Genomic DNA, 14,270 nt, shown 5'->3' with positions numbered 1-14,270 from the left:
AACGTTTCACCTTTTTAGCTATTTAAGCCAACGTTTAAAACGTTACGAAACCAATTCAAACGTTAAAAATGTTACGAAACAAATCCAAACGCTTCGCATGTTTAGCAATTTAAGCCAAACATTTATGAACGTTACGAAACAGAACCTAACGTTTTACCTTTTTAGCGATTTAAGCCAAACGTTTAAAAACGTTACGAAACAAATCCAAACGTTTCACATTTTTAGAGATTTAGAACAAACGTTTACAACGTTACGGAACAAATCCAAACGTTTCACCTTTTTAGCAATTTAAGCCAAAAGTTTAAAACGTTACAAAACCAATGTGTTACGAAATAAAACCAAACGTTTCACCTTTTTAGCGATTTAAGCCCAACGTTACAAAAAAAACCAAACGTTTCACCTTTTTAGAAATTTCAACCGAACGTTTACAAAACAAATCTAATCGTTTCTTATTTTTAGCCATTTAAGCCAAACGCATAAAAACGTTATGAAACATATCCAAATGTTTAAAACGTTAGGAAAAAATCCTAACGTTTCACCTTTTTAGCGATTTAAGCCAAACATTTAAATCGTTGGGAAACAAATCCAAATGTTTAAAACGTTACAAAACAAATCCAAACGTTTAAAACGTTAGGAAACAAATCCAAATGTTTCATGTTTTTAGCGATTTAAGCCAAACGTTTAAAACATTACGAAACCTATCCAAACGTTTATAAACATTACGAAACAAAACCAAACCTTTCACATTTTTAGCGATTTAATTCAAACGTTTACAAACGTTACGATAACAAATCCAAACGTTTCACATTTTTACCGATTTAAGCCAGTTGTTTACAAACGTTACGAAACGAATCCAAACTTTTCACCTTTTTAGCGATTTAAGCCAAACGTTTACAAATGTTACGAAACGAATCCAAACTTTTCACCATTTTAGCGATTTAAGCCAAACGTTGAAAACGTTATGCAACAAATCCAAATGTTTCACCCTTTTTAACGTTTGTAAACGCTTGGCTTCAATTGCTAAAAAGGTGAAACGTTTGGTTTTGTTTCGTAACGTTTATAAATGCTTGGCTTAAATCGGTAAAAAGATAAAACGTTTGGATATTTTTCGTAACGTTTGTAAATGTTTGGCCTAAATCGCTAAAAAGGTAAAACGTTTGGTTTTGTTTCGTAACGTTTGTAAACGTTTGGCTTAAAAAGCTAAAAAGGAGAGACTTTTTGTTTTGTTTCGTAACGTTTGTAAACGTTTGGCTTAAATCGCTAAAATGGTGAAAAGTTTGGATTTGTTTCGTAATGTTTGTAAACATTTTGCCTAAATCACTAACAAAGGGAAACGTTTGGATTTCTTTCATAATGTTTGTAAACAATTTGCTTAAATCGCTAAGAATGTGAAATGTTTGGTTTTGTTTCGTAATGTTAGTAAAAGTTTGGCTTAAATCGCTAAAAAGGGGAAACGTTTGGATTCGTTTCTTAATGTTTGTAAACGTTTGGCTTAAATCGCTAAAAATGTGAAACGTTGGGATTTGTTTCGTAATGTTTGTAAACATTTGGCTTAAATCGCTAAAAAGGGGAAACGTTTGGATTTTTTTCGTAACGATTTAAATGTTTGGATTGGTTTATTAACATTTTAAACGTTTGGCTTAAATCGCGAAAAGGGGAAACATTTCGATTTGTTTCGTAACGTTCATAAACTTTTGGCTTAAATCGCTAAAAATATGAAACGTAGTTAAACGTTTGGATTTGTTTTGTAACGTTTGTAAACATTTGGCTTCAATCGCTAAAAAGGTGAAACGTTTGGTTTTGTTTCTCAACGTTTGTAAATGTTTGACTTAAATCGCTAAAAAGGTGAAACGTTTGAATTTGTTTTGTATATTTGTTTCGTAACGTTTTAGATGTTTGACTTGGTTTCATATCGTTTTAAATGTTTGGATTAAGTCGCTTAAAAGGGGAAACGTTTGTATTGGTTTCGTAACGTTTTAAACATTTGGCTTAAATCGCTAAAAAGATGAAACGTTTGGATTCGTTTCGTAATGTTTGGCTTAAATCACTAAAAAGGTGAAATATGAAACGTTACGAAACAAATCCAAATGTTCACAAACATTACCAAACAAATCCAAATGTTTCCCCTTTTTATCAATTTAAGCCAAACATTAAAAATGTTATGAAATCAATCCAAACATTTAAAACGTTACGAAAAACTCCAGACGTTTCACATTTTTAGCGATTGAAGCCAAACGTTTACGAACGTTACGAAACAAATCCAAACGTTTCCTATTTTTACCAATTTAAGCCAAACGTTTAAAACGCAAAACTTGTCTCCTTTTAGCGATTTAAGCCAAACATTTACAAACATTACGAAACAAATCCAAATGTTTCACCTTTTTAAACGTTTCACCTTTTTAGCGATTTAAGCCAAACGTTTATAAATCGTTAAGAAATAAATCCAAACGTTTCCCATTTTAATCAATTTAAGCCAAACATTTAAAATGTTATGAAACCAATCAAGAAGTTTAAAATGTTACGAAATAAATCCAAACTTTTCCACTTTTTTGAGATTTAAGCCAAACGTTTACAAACGTTACGAAACCAAAAACATTACGAAACAAATCCAAACGTTTCCCTTTTTTAGCTATTTAAGCCAAACGTTTACAAACTTTACAAAACAAATCCAAACGTTTCATTTTTTTTAGCGATTTAAGCCAAACGTTTAAAACGTTACGAAACCAATCAAAACGTTACAAATGTTACGAAACAAATCCAAACGTTTCTCATTTTTAGCGATTAAAGCCAAATGTTTACAAACGTTACGAAACAAATCTAAAATTTTCCCCATTTAAGCAATTTAAGCCAAACGTTTACAAATTTTACGAAATAAAACCAAACGTTTCACCCTTTTAGAAATTTAAGCCAAACGTTTATAAACGTTACGAAATAAATTCAAACGTTTCATCTTTTTAGTGATTTAAGCCAAACGTTTACAAACGTTACGACACAAATCCAAACGTTTCATCTTTATAGCGATTTAAGCAAAAACATTAGAAACGTTACGAAACAAAACCAAACATTTCACCCTTTTACCACCTTAAGCAAAACGTTCATAAACGTTATGAAACAAAACCTAACGTTTCACCTTTTTAGCAAATTACGCAAATCGTTTACAATCCTTACGAAACAAATCCAAACGTTTCACCTTTTTAGCGATATAAGGCAAACGTTTAAAACGTTACAAACCAATCCAAATGTTTAAAACGTTACAAAACAAATCCAAACATTTAAAGCGTTAAGAAAGAAATCTAAATGTTTCATCTTTTTAGTGATTTAAGCCAAATGTTTACAAATAACTGAAACAAATTCAAACGTTAAAAACTTTACAAAACAAATCCAAACGTTTAACCTTATTAGCGATTTAAGACAAACATTTAAAACGTTACGAAACAAATGCAAACGTTTCACCTTTTTAGAAATTTATGTCAAACGTTTAAAACATTACGAAACCAATATAAACGTTTAAAACGTTACAAAACAAATCCAAACGTTTCACCTTTTTTAGCAATTTAAGCCAAACGTTTACAAATGTTACGAACTAAATCCAAACGTATCCCCTTTTTAACGATTTAAGCCAAACGATGTTTAAAACGTTACAAAACAAATCCAAACGTTTTAATTTTTTTGTAATTTAAGCCAAAAGTTTAAAACGTTACGAAACCAATCCAAACGTTTAAAACGTTACGAAATAAATCCAAACGTTTTCCCTTTTTAGAGATTTAAGCCAAACGTTAACAAACGTTACGAAACCAATCCAAACATTTAAAACTTTACGAATCAAATCCAAACGTTTCGCCTTTTTAGCGATTGAAGCCAGACGTTTACAAACGTTACGAAATAAATCCAAACGTTTCACCTTTTTAGCGATTTAAGCGAAACATTTACAAACGTTAGGAAACAAATCCTAACGTTTCCCCTTTTTAGCAATTAAAGCAAAGCTCTTACAAACATTACGAAACAAAACCAAATGTTTAACCTTTTTAGCGATTGAAGCCAAACGTTTACAAACGTTGTTAAACAAAGCCAAACGTTTCACCTTTTTAGTGATTCAAAACAAACATTTACAAAAGTTACGAAACAAAACCAAACATTTGACCTTTTTAGCGATTTAATCCTAACATTTGCAAACGTTACGAAAGAAATCCAAACGTTTTATATTTTTAGCGATTTAAGAGAAATGTTTAGAAAAGTTACGAAACAAATACAAACGTTTCACCTATTTAGCAATTTAAACCAAAATTTTAGGAAGTTACAAAACTAATCAAAACGTTTCAAACATTTAAACAGTTACGAAACTAATCCATACGTTTTAAACGTTATGAAACTAATCAGAAAGTTTAAAACGTTATCAAATAAATCCGAACGTTTCACCTTTTTAGCAACTTAAGCCAAATGTTTACAAACATTACGAAATAAAACCAAACGTTTCACCTTATTATCGATTTAAGCAAAACGTTAAAAACATTACAAAACCTATCCAAACTTTTAAAACATTACGAAACAAATCCAAAAGTTTCACCTTTTTAGTGATTTATGCCAAATGTTTAAAACGTTATGAAACCAATCCAAACATTTAAAACATTACGAAACAAATCCCAACGTTTCACCTTTTTAGCAATTTAAGCCAAACGTTTACAAACGCTACGAAACAAATCCAAATGTTTCACCTTTTTAGCGATTTTAGCCAAACGTTTACAAACGTTACGAAACAAAACAAAACATTTCCCCTTTTTAGCAATTTACGCCAAACATTTAAAACGTTACGAAACCAATCCAAACGTTTAAAACGTTACGAAACAAATCCAAATGTTTCACCTTTTAAGCGATTTAAGCCAAACGTTCAAAACGTTACGAAACCAATCCAAACGTTTAAAACGTTATGAAACCAATCCAAACGTTTAAAACATTACGAAACCAATCCAAACGTTTAAAATGTTATGAAACCAATCCAAACGTTTAATACATTACGAAACAAGTCCAAACGTTTCCCCTTTTTAGCAAATTAATCCAAACATTTACAAACTTTACGAAACAAATCCAAACGTTTCACCTTTTTAGCGATTTAAGCCAAATGTTACGAAAAAAAAAACTAAATGTTTCACCTTTTTAGTGACTTAAGCAAAATATATAAAACGTTACGAAACCAATCCAAATGTTTACAAACGTTACGAAACAAAACCAAACGTTTCACCTTTTTAGCGATTTAAGCCAAACGTTTACACACGTCACAAAACAAATCCAAACGTTTCACCTTTTTATAGATTTAAGCCTAACGTTTTCAACTTTACAAAACCTATACAAACGTTGGAAACGTTAGTAAACAAATCCTAACATTTAAAACGTTTCGAAAGATATCCAAACGTTTCACCTTTTTAGCGTTTTAAGCAAAATGTATACAAATGTTACGAAACAAATTCAAACTTTTAAAATGTTAGGAAACAAATCCAAACGTTTAACCTTTTCAGCGATTTAATCCAAATGTTTAAAACGTTACAAAACCAATCCAAACGTTTAAAACGTTAAGAAACAAATCCAAACGTTTCACCTTTTTAGCGATTTAAGCCAAACGTTTAAAACGTTACGAAACCAATCCAAACGTTTAAAACGTTATGAAACAAATCCAAACGTTTCACCATTTTAGCAATTTAAGCCAAACGTTTACAAACGTTACGAAACAAATCCAAATATTTCACCTTTTTAGCGATTTAAGCCAAACATTTAAAACGTTACAAAACCAATCCAAACGTTTAAAAGGTTACGAAACAAATCCAAACGTTTCACCTTTTTAGCGGTATAAGACAAATGTTTACAAACGTTACAAAACAAATACAAATGTTTCACCTATTTAGAGAATTAAGCCAAACATTTACAAACATTACGAAACAAAACCAAACGTTTCACCATTTCAGCGATTTAAGCCAAACATTAAAATGTTATTAAACCAATCCAAACATTAAATAAAAATCCAAACATTTCACCTTTTTAGCTATTTAAGCCAAATGTTTATAACGTTACGAAACCATCCAAATGTTTAAAACGTTAAGAAACCAATACAAACGTTTAAAATGTTACGAAATAAATCCAAACATTTCACCTTTTTAGCGATTTAGCGAAACGTTTATAAACATTACGAAACAAATCCAAACGTTTCACCTTTTAAGCGATTTAAGCCAAACGTTACGAAACAAAACCAAACGTTTCCCCTTTTTTCGATTGAAGCCAAACATTTAAAATGTTACGAAACCAATCCAAACGTTTACAAACGTTACGAAACTAAACCAAACGTTTCACCTTTTTACTGATTTAAGCAAAACGTTTACAAATGTTACGAAACAAATCCAAACGTTTCTCCTTTTTAGCAATTTAAGCCAAACGTTTAAAACATTACGAAACAAATCCAAACGTTTAAAATATTACTAAACAAATCCAAACGTTTCCCCTTTTTAGAGATTTAAGCCAGACGTTTACAAACGTTACGGAACAAATCAAAACGTTTCACCTTTTTAGCAATTTAAGCCAGACATTTACAGACATTACGATACAAAACCAAACGTTTCACCTTTTTAGCAATTTAATCCAACGTTTACAAACGTTGCGAAACCAATCCAAACATTTCACCTTTTTAACGATTTAAGCCAAACGTTTAGAAACGTTAAAAAATAAATCCAAATGTTTCACCTTTTTACTGATTTATGCCAAACATTTTAACCATTACAAAACCAATCCAAATGTTTAAAACGTTACTAAACAAATCCAAACGTTTCACCTTTTTAGCGATTTAAGCCAAACTTTTACAAACGTTACGAAACAAGTCCAAATGTTTCACCTTTTTCGTGATTGCAACCAAACGTTTACTAACGTTACGAAACAAAACCAAACGTTTCACCTTTTTAGTGATTTAAGCCAAACGTTTAACCTTTTTATCGATTGAAGTCAAACGTTTACAAACAAATCATAACGTTTCAAATTGTTAGCGATTTAAGGCAAACGTTTACAAACGTTACGAAACAAATCCAAATGTTTCACCTTTTTAGCGATTTAAGCCAAACGTTTAAAATGTTACGAAATCAATCCAAACGTTTAAAACGTTTCGAAACAAATTCAAACGTTTCACAATTTTTAGGGATTTAAGCCAAACGTTTACAAACGTTACAAAACAAAACAAAACGTTTCACATTTTTAGCGATTTAAGCCAAATGTTTACAAACATTATGAAAAAAACCCAAACTTTTCGCCTTTTAAGCAAAACCTTTAGGAACGTTACAAAAAAAATCCAAGAGTTTCCCCTTTTTAGCAATTTAAGCCAAACCTTTACAAACGTTACGAAACAAAACCAAACGTTCCACCTTTTTAGCTATATAAGCAAAACGTTTACAAACGTTGAAACAAATCCAAACGTTTAACCTTTTTAGCTATTTATGCCAATCGTTTATAAACATTACGAAACAAATCCAAACGTTTCACCTTTTTTAGCGATTTAAGCCAAACGTTTAAAAAAATATTAAACAAATCCAAACGTTTCCCAATTTTATCTATTTATGCCAAAAAATTACAAAAGTTATGAAATAAAAGATAACTGTTTGAACATTTTAGCGATTTAAGCCAAAAGTTTAAAACATTACTGTAATATCCCGTATTTATAAATTATTTTTTTACTTTAACTATAAATTTTTGCATTCCGTCAAGATTTAACTAATTTATTATTATTATTATATATTTTTATTTAATTTTATTTTAGTCGCTCGTTGATTCGATCGTGGTATGATTCGTGTTTAGTGTGTATTATTAAATTTAAAAGAAAAAAAAAGAAAAAAAATATGTTCCATGCATGAAATGAAGACCCATGCATTCCTTTCTTTTTTTAAACGTGGCCCATTCTTTCTAATGATGAAAAGGCCACACTTTTATGTTATATGAATAAGCTATATTCATGTTGTATGAAAATTTGCAGCTTATGAAACCATTCCTTCCCTATAAAACGTAACCTCCTACGTTTCTGTTCCCTAAACCTAATACTTCTTCTTCATCTTAAAACAAAAAGCTCAGTCGCCATTTCTCCTTAGCATCATAAAACTTCATCAATCATATCTTCCTTTGCTTTCGATTCAATCCGGTAAGTGATACGTTTCCTTTTTCATTATTCATTTCGATATTGTAATTATCGCTCTTGAGTATATCTCGTTCGTTTCAGCATTATTCTGAGATTTCTTTCGACGGTTCCTCATTATTCGTCGATCTCTTGAATCCTAACGCTTCAGAATCATATATGGTACGTAAGAATCCCTCAGTTTATCGCCGTTACGATTCCTCGTTTCATTGTCTACGTCGGCTGTCTTAGTTCTTGTTCTTCATGCCGATGGATTCATGGATTCTAAGGTTTACTATGATTTTGCTAGAGTCTCACTGTTGTGTACTATCAACTCATTTATTCATTATTGATCATTTGGCTCGGATTCGTCGTTTCAATTAAGCTTCTGCCATTGTTCTTTGAATGATGGATTGTTATGATTTAAACTTATGATTACAGATAGCTTGTGATGTTAGTTTTACATGATTTGGGTTGGCGGGTTCAGTGTATGCATGGAAAGAATTGTGATTTTGAATCGTTAGGTTGAATGGTATTGATGTGCTAGTTGCTACAATTGTTGATTATAGTTGGAGAGAATGTTTCCGTTTGAATTAAAGATGATTACTAAAAGGCTAGATGAGCTCCTATACTATTTGTTTAACTTGATGGAATCTCTCAAGTTGTTTGATCTAATGTTATTGTTTTGTTATTATAACTTTTGAATTTGGATGCAATTCATAAACTATTAAAGTGTAAACGATAAATGTTTTATACCTTAAATTTATATAATTACTCGGGTAATTATATATATAATTTTGAATATCAATTTGATATACCAATTTGGCAAATTTATAATTTAGCCCCTAAAGTTTTTAAAAACTTATTTAAGTTAAGTTTTATCTTTGGATCCTTGTTTTGATTTATAATTAGTAAATTAAGTATAAATAATTAATTTCGATTTCGAATATCAAATTTGGCTAAATTATATTTTAGTCCCTAAACTTTTATAAACTTAAAATGATTAAGTTTTAATTGTAATTTGGGTTACTTGGATTTGAAGTTATTGAATTCTATTTTAAAATAGATAATTATTTGATCAAATATTTAATTTATAAACTTAGGTTTATAAATTTAATAAGTTTTGTTTTGGGTTAGGCTATGGTCGCCCGACAAGTGGAAAGAAACTTAATAGTTTTAATAACTCGGCTGACTCACCAATACTGATTACTATGGTATCGAGATAGGTTTGAGACACGTCTCACCTTAGTGAGGGCACCAGTGGAAGATATGTCTCCTGGGCTCAGTATTTATTAAGTGTTAGTCGGGGATCGGTTATTGAGATACGTCTCACCGACACGACAATGGATTTATAATTGTGGTTTAGGGTTTCATTGATAATCCATGATGAAAAAGTTTTATTAAATTTTTTTAAAGGTTTTTAACTTAATAAATGTAAATGGTTATATAAACTCTACTCAGTAAATCTGACCCCGTTGTTTTCCCTAATTTTCCAGATTTGATTTGGGCATTGGTCGATCTCCGTTTCTTTATTATCGGAGGTTCTTTATTTTATTTTCAGAATAAAAGAGTCAAACTGTTTTAAACTCTTAGACCGCAGTAGTAGTATCAGATTATTCATGTCTTAGTCTTTTACTTATATTTAGACTATTGTTTGTTGGACTGGTCCAACTATTATTTTATCAGCCTTTGGCATGATTACAGTGTTTATGGTATTTTACATATTGCCATGCTGTTAGAGATTATTTTGAGATAAGCGTATTTTAAATATATGTTGTTTATATTGTACTGCTAGATTAGGCTGAAGTCTTGGTTGCCCCCGAGCATGTGGTTTTATGCAGGTACTGTAATAACCCGTGTATTTTTCGATAATTTCCGACGAGCTTTCTGTGATGTTTCGATGTAATTTAAGGTTTGGTAGCTCGTTTCGTGTTGGTTTGAGGTTGGGTTAATTATTGTTGGACCCAAGAAACTGTCACGACCCATTTTCATGAATCGCGACCGGCGCTAGGGTATGGGTATGGTTGTACCAAAACCCGTAGCTAGCCTTGCGGATAAAAAACATTTATCATTAACAACATTGTACCTGCATAATACCGCATGCTCGGGGGCAACCGAGACTCCAACCTAGTCTAACAGTTTATATGTACAACATATAAATAATAAATGCTCAGTCAACTCCGAGTGTCTAACATGGCATAAATATAAAAATAACATAAGTTAATATAATAATGCCAATCGACAAATAATCCAATTGAATTAATCTGATAACAAGTAAGACTTCTAATTACTACTGTGGTCTAAGAGTAAAATCAGTTCAATAACTTTAATGAAATAAAATAAGACCTCCGAGGAAATAAAGAATCGGAGACCAGCTGACTCGCTCAAATCATAACCCTGGAAAAATTGGGAAAGCAACGAGGTCAGATATACTGAGATGAGTTCATACAACTATTTACATTTATTAAGTGAAAACCCTTAAAAATCTTGAAACATTTGTAAAGCAATTTATCAATATGGATAAGCATTGAAACCCTAAACCACAAATATCTAAATCCAGTTGTCGTGTCGGTGAGACGTATCTCCATAACCGATCCCCGACTATCACTCAAATAAAATATGTGAGTCCCAGGAGACGTATCTTCCACCGGCGCCCTCACTAAGGCGAGACGTATCTCAAACCTACCTCAATACCATATGATCATATACCGGTCCACACGCAGTCTCGATGATGCCCATCGAGTAGCCCGTTCCAATTCAAATCCATAATGTCGAAAACAGTTCGAAAGCTGTATATACAATATATATATGCAAAAATACAATTTACTTAATAAAGCGGTAAATAGCGATATAAACTCACTGCTTGCTAATCCACGTGATAACCTGGCAAGCAATCTAATCCTGGTTCGTCTCCGAAGCACGAACGGTTGATGAGTCTAGACAAGGTATAAATAATAATTTAAAACATACCATAACTCTAGGGAGTACTAGACACCATGTAGGACTAGCACACGTAATAACAAGCCAACGTATAACCGAACACATAAGGTTCATACGCATCCAAACCATAACCCAAGTTATAGAATACATACCATATAAGTTTCCATTTCAAAACACAATCCAAATAATTCAGAAAACAGCTTAAAATAAACCAAGTTAAAATCCATGTCAGTGAGTCAGCCGAGTTATCACAAACTACCAAGCTTCTTCCCACTTGTTGGGCGACCAAAGTCTAACCCAACACAAAAGTTAAACCAAGTTTAAATCTTGAATTACTTGAATGAAAAGTATAGTGTTTTAAAAGAAATAACACAATCCATCATTTAGCCAACAATAAACCCTCAATTAACAGTATCGACCAGCCAACATTGTTGTCGAAACTCACCAAACGCGATCATCGATTTCCGAATCAACTAACTCAATTAATCTAACCAAATTTAAATTCTCAAAATTACTCTAATCAACTCACTAAAACCTCGTATACAACGAGAGATCACTACGACCAATTCACCCTGATCGGATTGTTAGTTATGCTCAAAACCAAACCTATCGGAGTGTAAAATCTTTCAATACGCAAAACATTTTATATTCAAAATTTCCCACTTCTCTTTAAAAGACTTTATGTCTTACACCTCCTTTTTATATTCAAAATCAAAATACCTTTATCGTTGAAAAACCATCAGTTTGTAAACCCTTGAAAATTTTCAAAATGTTCGCATTTTGAATCCGCAATTTTCCCTTACTTTTAAATACATTTGTAAATTTATGAAACAGTTCAACTGACAAATTTATGTTCTCTTTAATCAAACTTGCTAAAATAAATTTATCTCATTCTCGAAAATACAGAAACCGTGGAAAATTACTTCGTATTAAAATGCACATTGATGTTTCAAACATCCAAAATTTAAATCTCTTCCCAAATTTTACTCTCATACAAAAACACAATTAGCAGAAATCGTTCAACCAAAAAATTTTTTATTCCTTTGAAACAAATTTGATAAAATTTATTCCTTTCCTCAGAAGGGCAAAATTAACAATGCAATTCTCTTTGTTTACAAAAACCCCTTATATCCATATACCAAATTACTTGGACAAAATCAAATTTGAAAAGGCAAGTCCCTTTTAAAAAAAACGCAGTGTACACACACATGAGCATAACCAATATCCTTAATCCACAAATCCTTAAATCACAAATCGGGAACAATCACGAAAACTTTTTAATCTGAATCTAACCACTCACTGCACTTGGTACAACTATACCTCGAGTGCAAACCTCAAAACCATATTTATTTTCTATGAAACACAAGATTCTAACAAAACAGACAAATCCATTACGACGCAATCGTCCAAAATGCATCATCATCATCACAGAGAATTTGTCTAGCTACCTTTCGGTAACAGTTTCAAAATCATTTGAAATCCAACAACTTTATAAATAAGTTTATCACAATGTGACTCGCGAGCTCGTTTGAAAACATCATTCTCAAAATACTTTATCAATTAAATTCATTTTACATAATTGTGCGCCAGGGTGATGACATCTCTCATCACCAAAGAGTTGTATCCAACCCTAATCATTTCTATGCACGTGATGCATGTACTATTATGCATGTATCAGAAATTGGTTTATCTTTTATTTAGTGAACATACTTAGTGCTCAATGCAATCCTATTCGTGACATTCAAAATGAAAGTTCATGATATGACTGGGCACAATTAAGTGTTGAAAATATTTCAAATATTTTAACAAATCAACCTTTAAAATCCATTTCTCGATAAAACATTTGTTAGACTTTACACTCTGTGAGATGTGCACTCTATAACCTCAAAATATTTCTCAAACTCCATACTTGTAATCTACCGACATTCGATGTTATATAGCAACTCAACCTAATAATTTCGTTACAACTCTTCGATAAAAGTATCCAACTAACTTCAACCCAAATGAAACTTATACTCAATGAAAATAAAACATCACATACGTTCCTACGAAACCTACCGCCAGCTCCGCATCGCATCATTAACTTGATGAAAACATCAGTGTATTACTACACTGCTCTATGATTTTGGCCAGAATTTCCAATATCCTTTTTAGGATAATCAGAAACCATCAACCATTCCAGGGGAATACTCCCCTCGTCTTCCTCGATATCCAAACCCAAAGGTTTCGATCCACAAAACAAACAGCAAAACCCCGCGCAACCCAAAACCAAACAAGGCAAATAGGGTCTAAACAAAGTTCTTACTTAAAGGTCAAGACCATACATCGAGGTAAGCCAACCATGACCACGTGATTAAATCATCTCACGTGCTGCTCCATACGAAGAGACAAAACACAAACAATCAACTTAGTCCAAAAGACAAGCGAGTTATACAACGAAAAACTATTCCCAAAAGATACCAAATCTGTAAATCATAAACCACGTAAGCATGCCATTCAGTAAAAACAACTCAATCATTCTTAAATACAAATATAAAGACATGCTAAAACAAGCTTTGAATTTTATAACAAAATCACCCTGTAATAATTCATCTTTTAAGAGTATGCTTCAAAATTCATTTTGAAATTTAAAGTCAATCACAAAACTTCCAAATTTTTATTGAGTCCCACGGTTAAAACAATTCAATATCCGTAAAAGTCTCTTCTTATAAATCAATTTCTTTGAAAAGGATACCCAAGTATCTCAATCCATGAAACCATCGAGTTAGCCGAGTCATTACAACTACCAAGCTCAACTCCTAAATTTGGGTGACCCAAGTCAAATCCAAAACAACCGTTTATAAAACATAATCAAAACATTTGTAAATCAGAAAAATATATGAATAAAATTTCCATCCTTTAAAAATTGAGAGCTCAACTTAATCCAACCGCTAAACGGCAATTTAAAAACTCAAGTGAGAAATCCTTAATCTCAAACAACCATTTCCGTAACTCTAAAAATTTAAAACACAAGAAAATTCTTTTTACAAGCAACTTAACCAAAAATCAAACTTATAAAGAATTAAACTCAAACTTCTTTTTTGATTCTGTGTCAAAACACAAATCGGATAAAACAATATTCTCAATGAAAATCTTTAAAACAACATGTGGTCAAACAATGTATGACCACCAAAACACGTTTTAAAGTTTAACCCAAAAT

Source organism: Mercurialis annua, linkage group LG6 (assembly GCF_937616625.2).
Source record: "Mercurialis annua linkage group LG6, ddMerAnnu1.2, whole genome shotgun sequence".
Taxonomy (NCBI): domain Eukaryota; kingdom Viridiplantae; phylum Streptophyta; class Magnoliopsida; order Malpighiales; family Euphorbiaceae; genus Mercurialis; species Mercurialis annua.
This window is presented reverse-complemented; position numbering follows the sequence as displayed.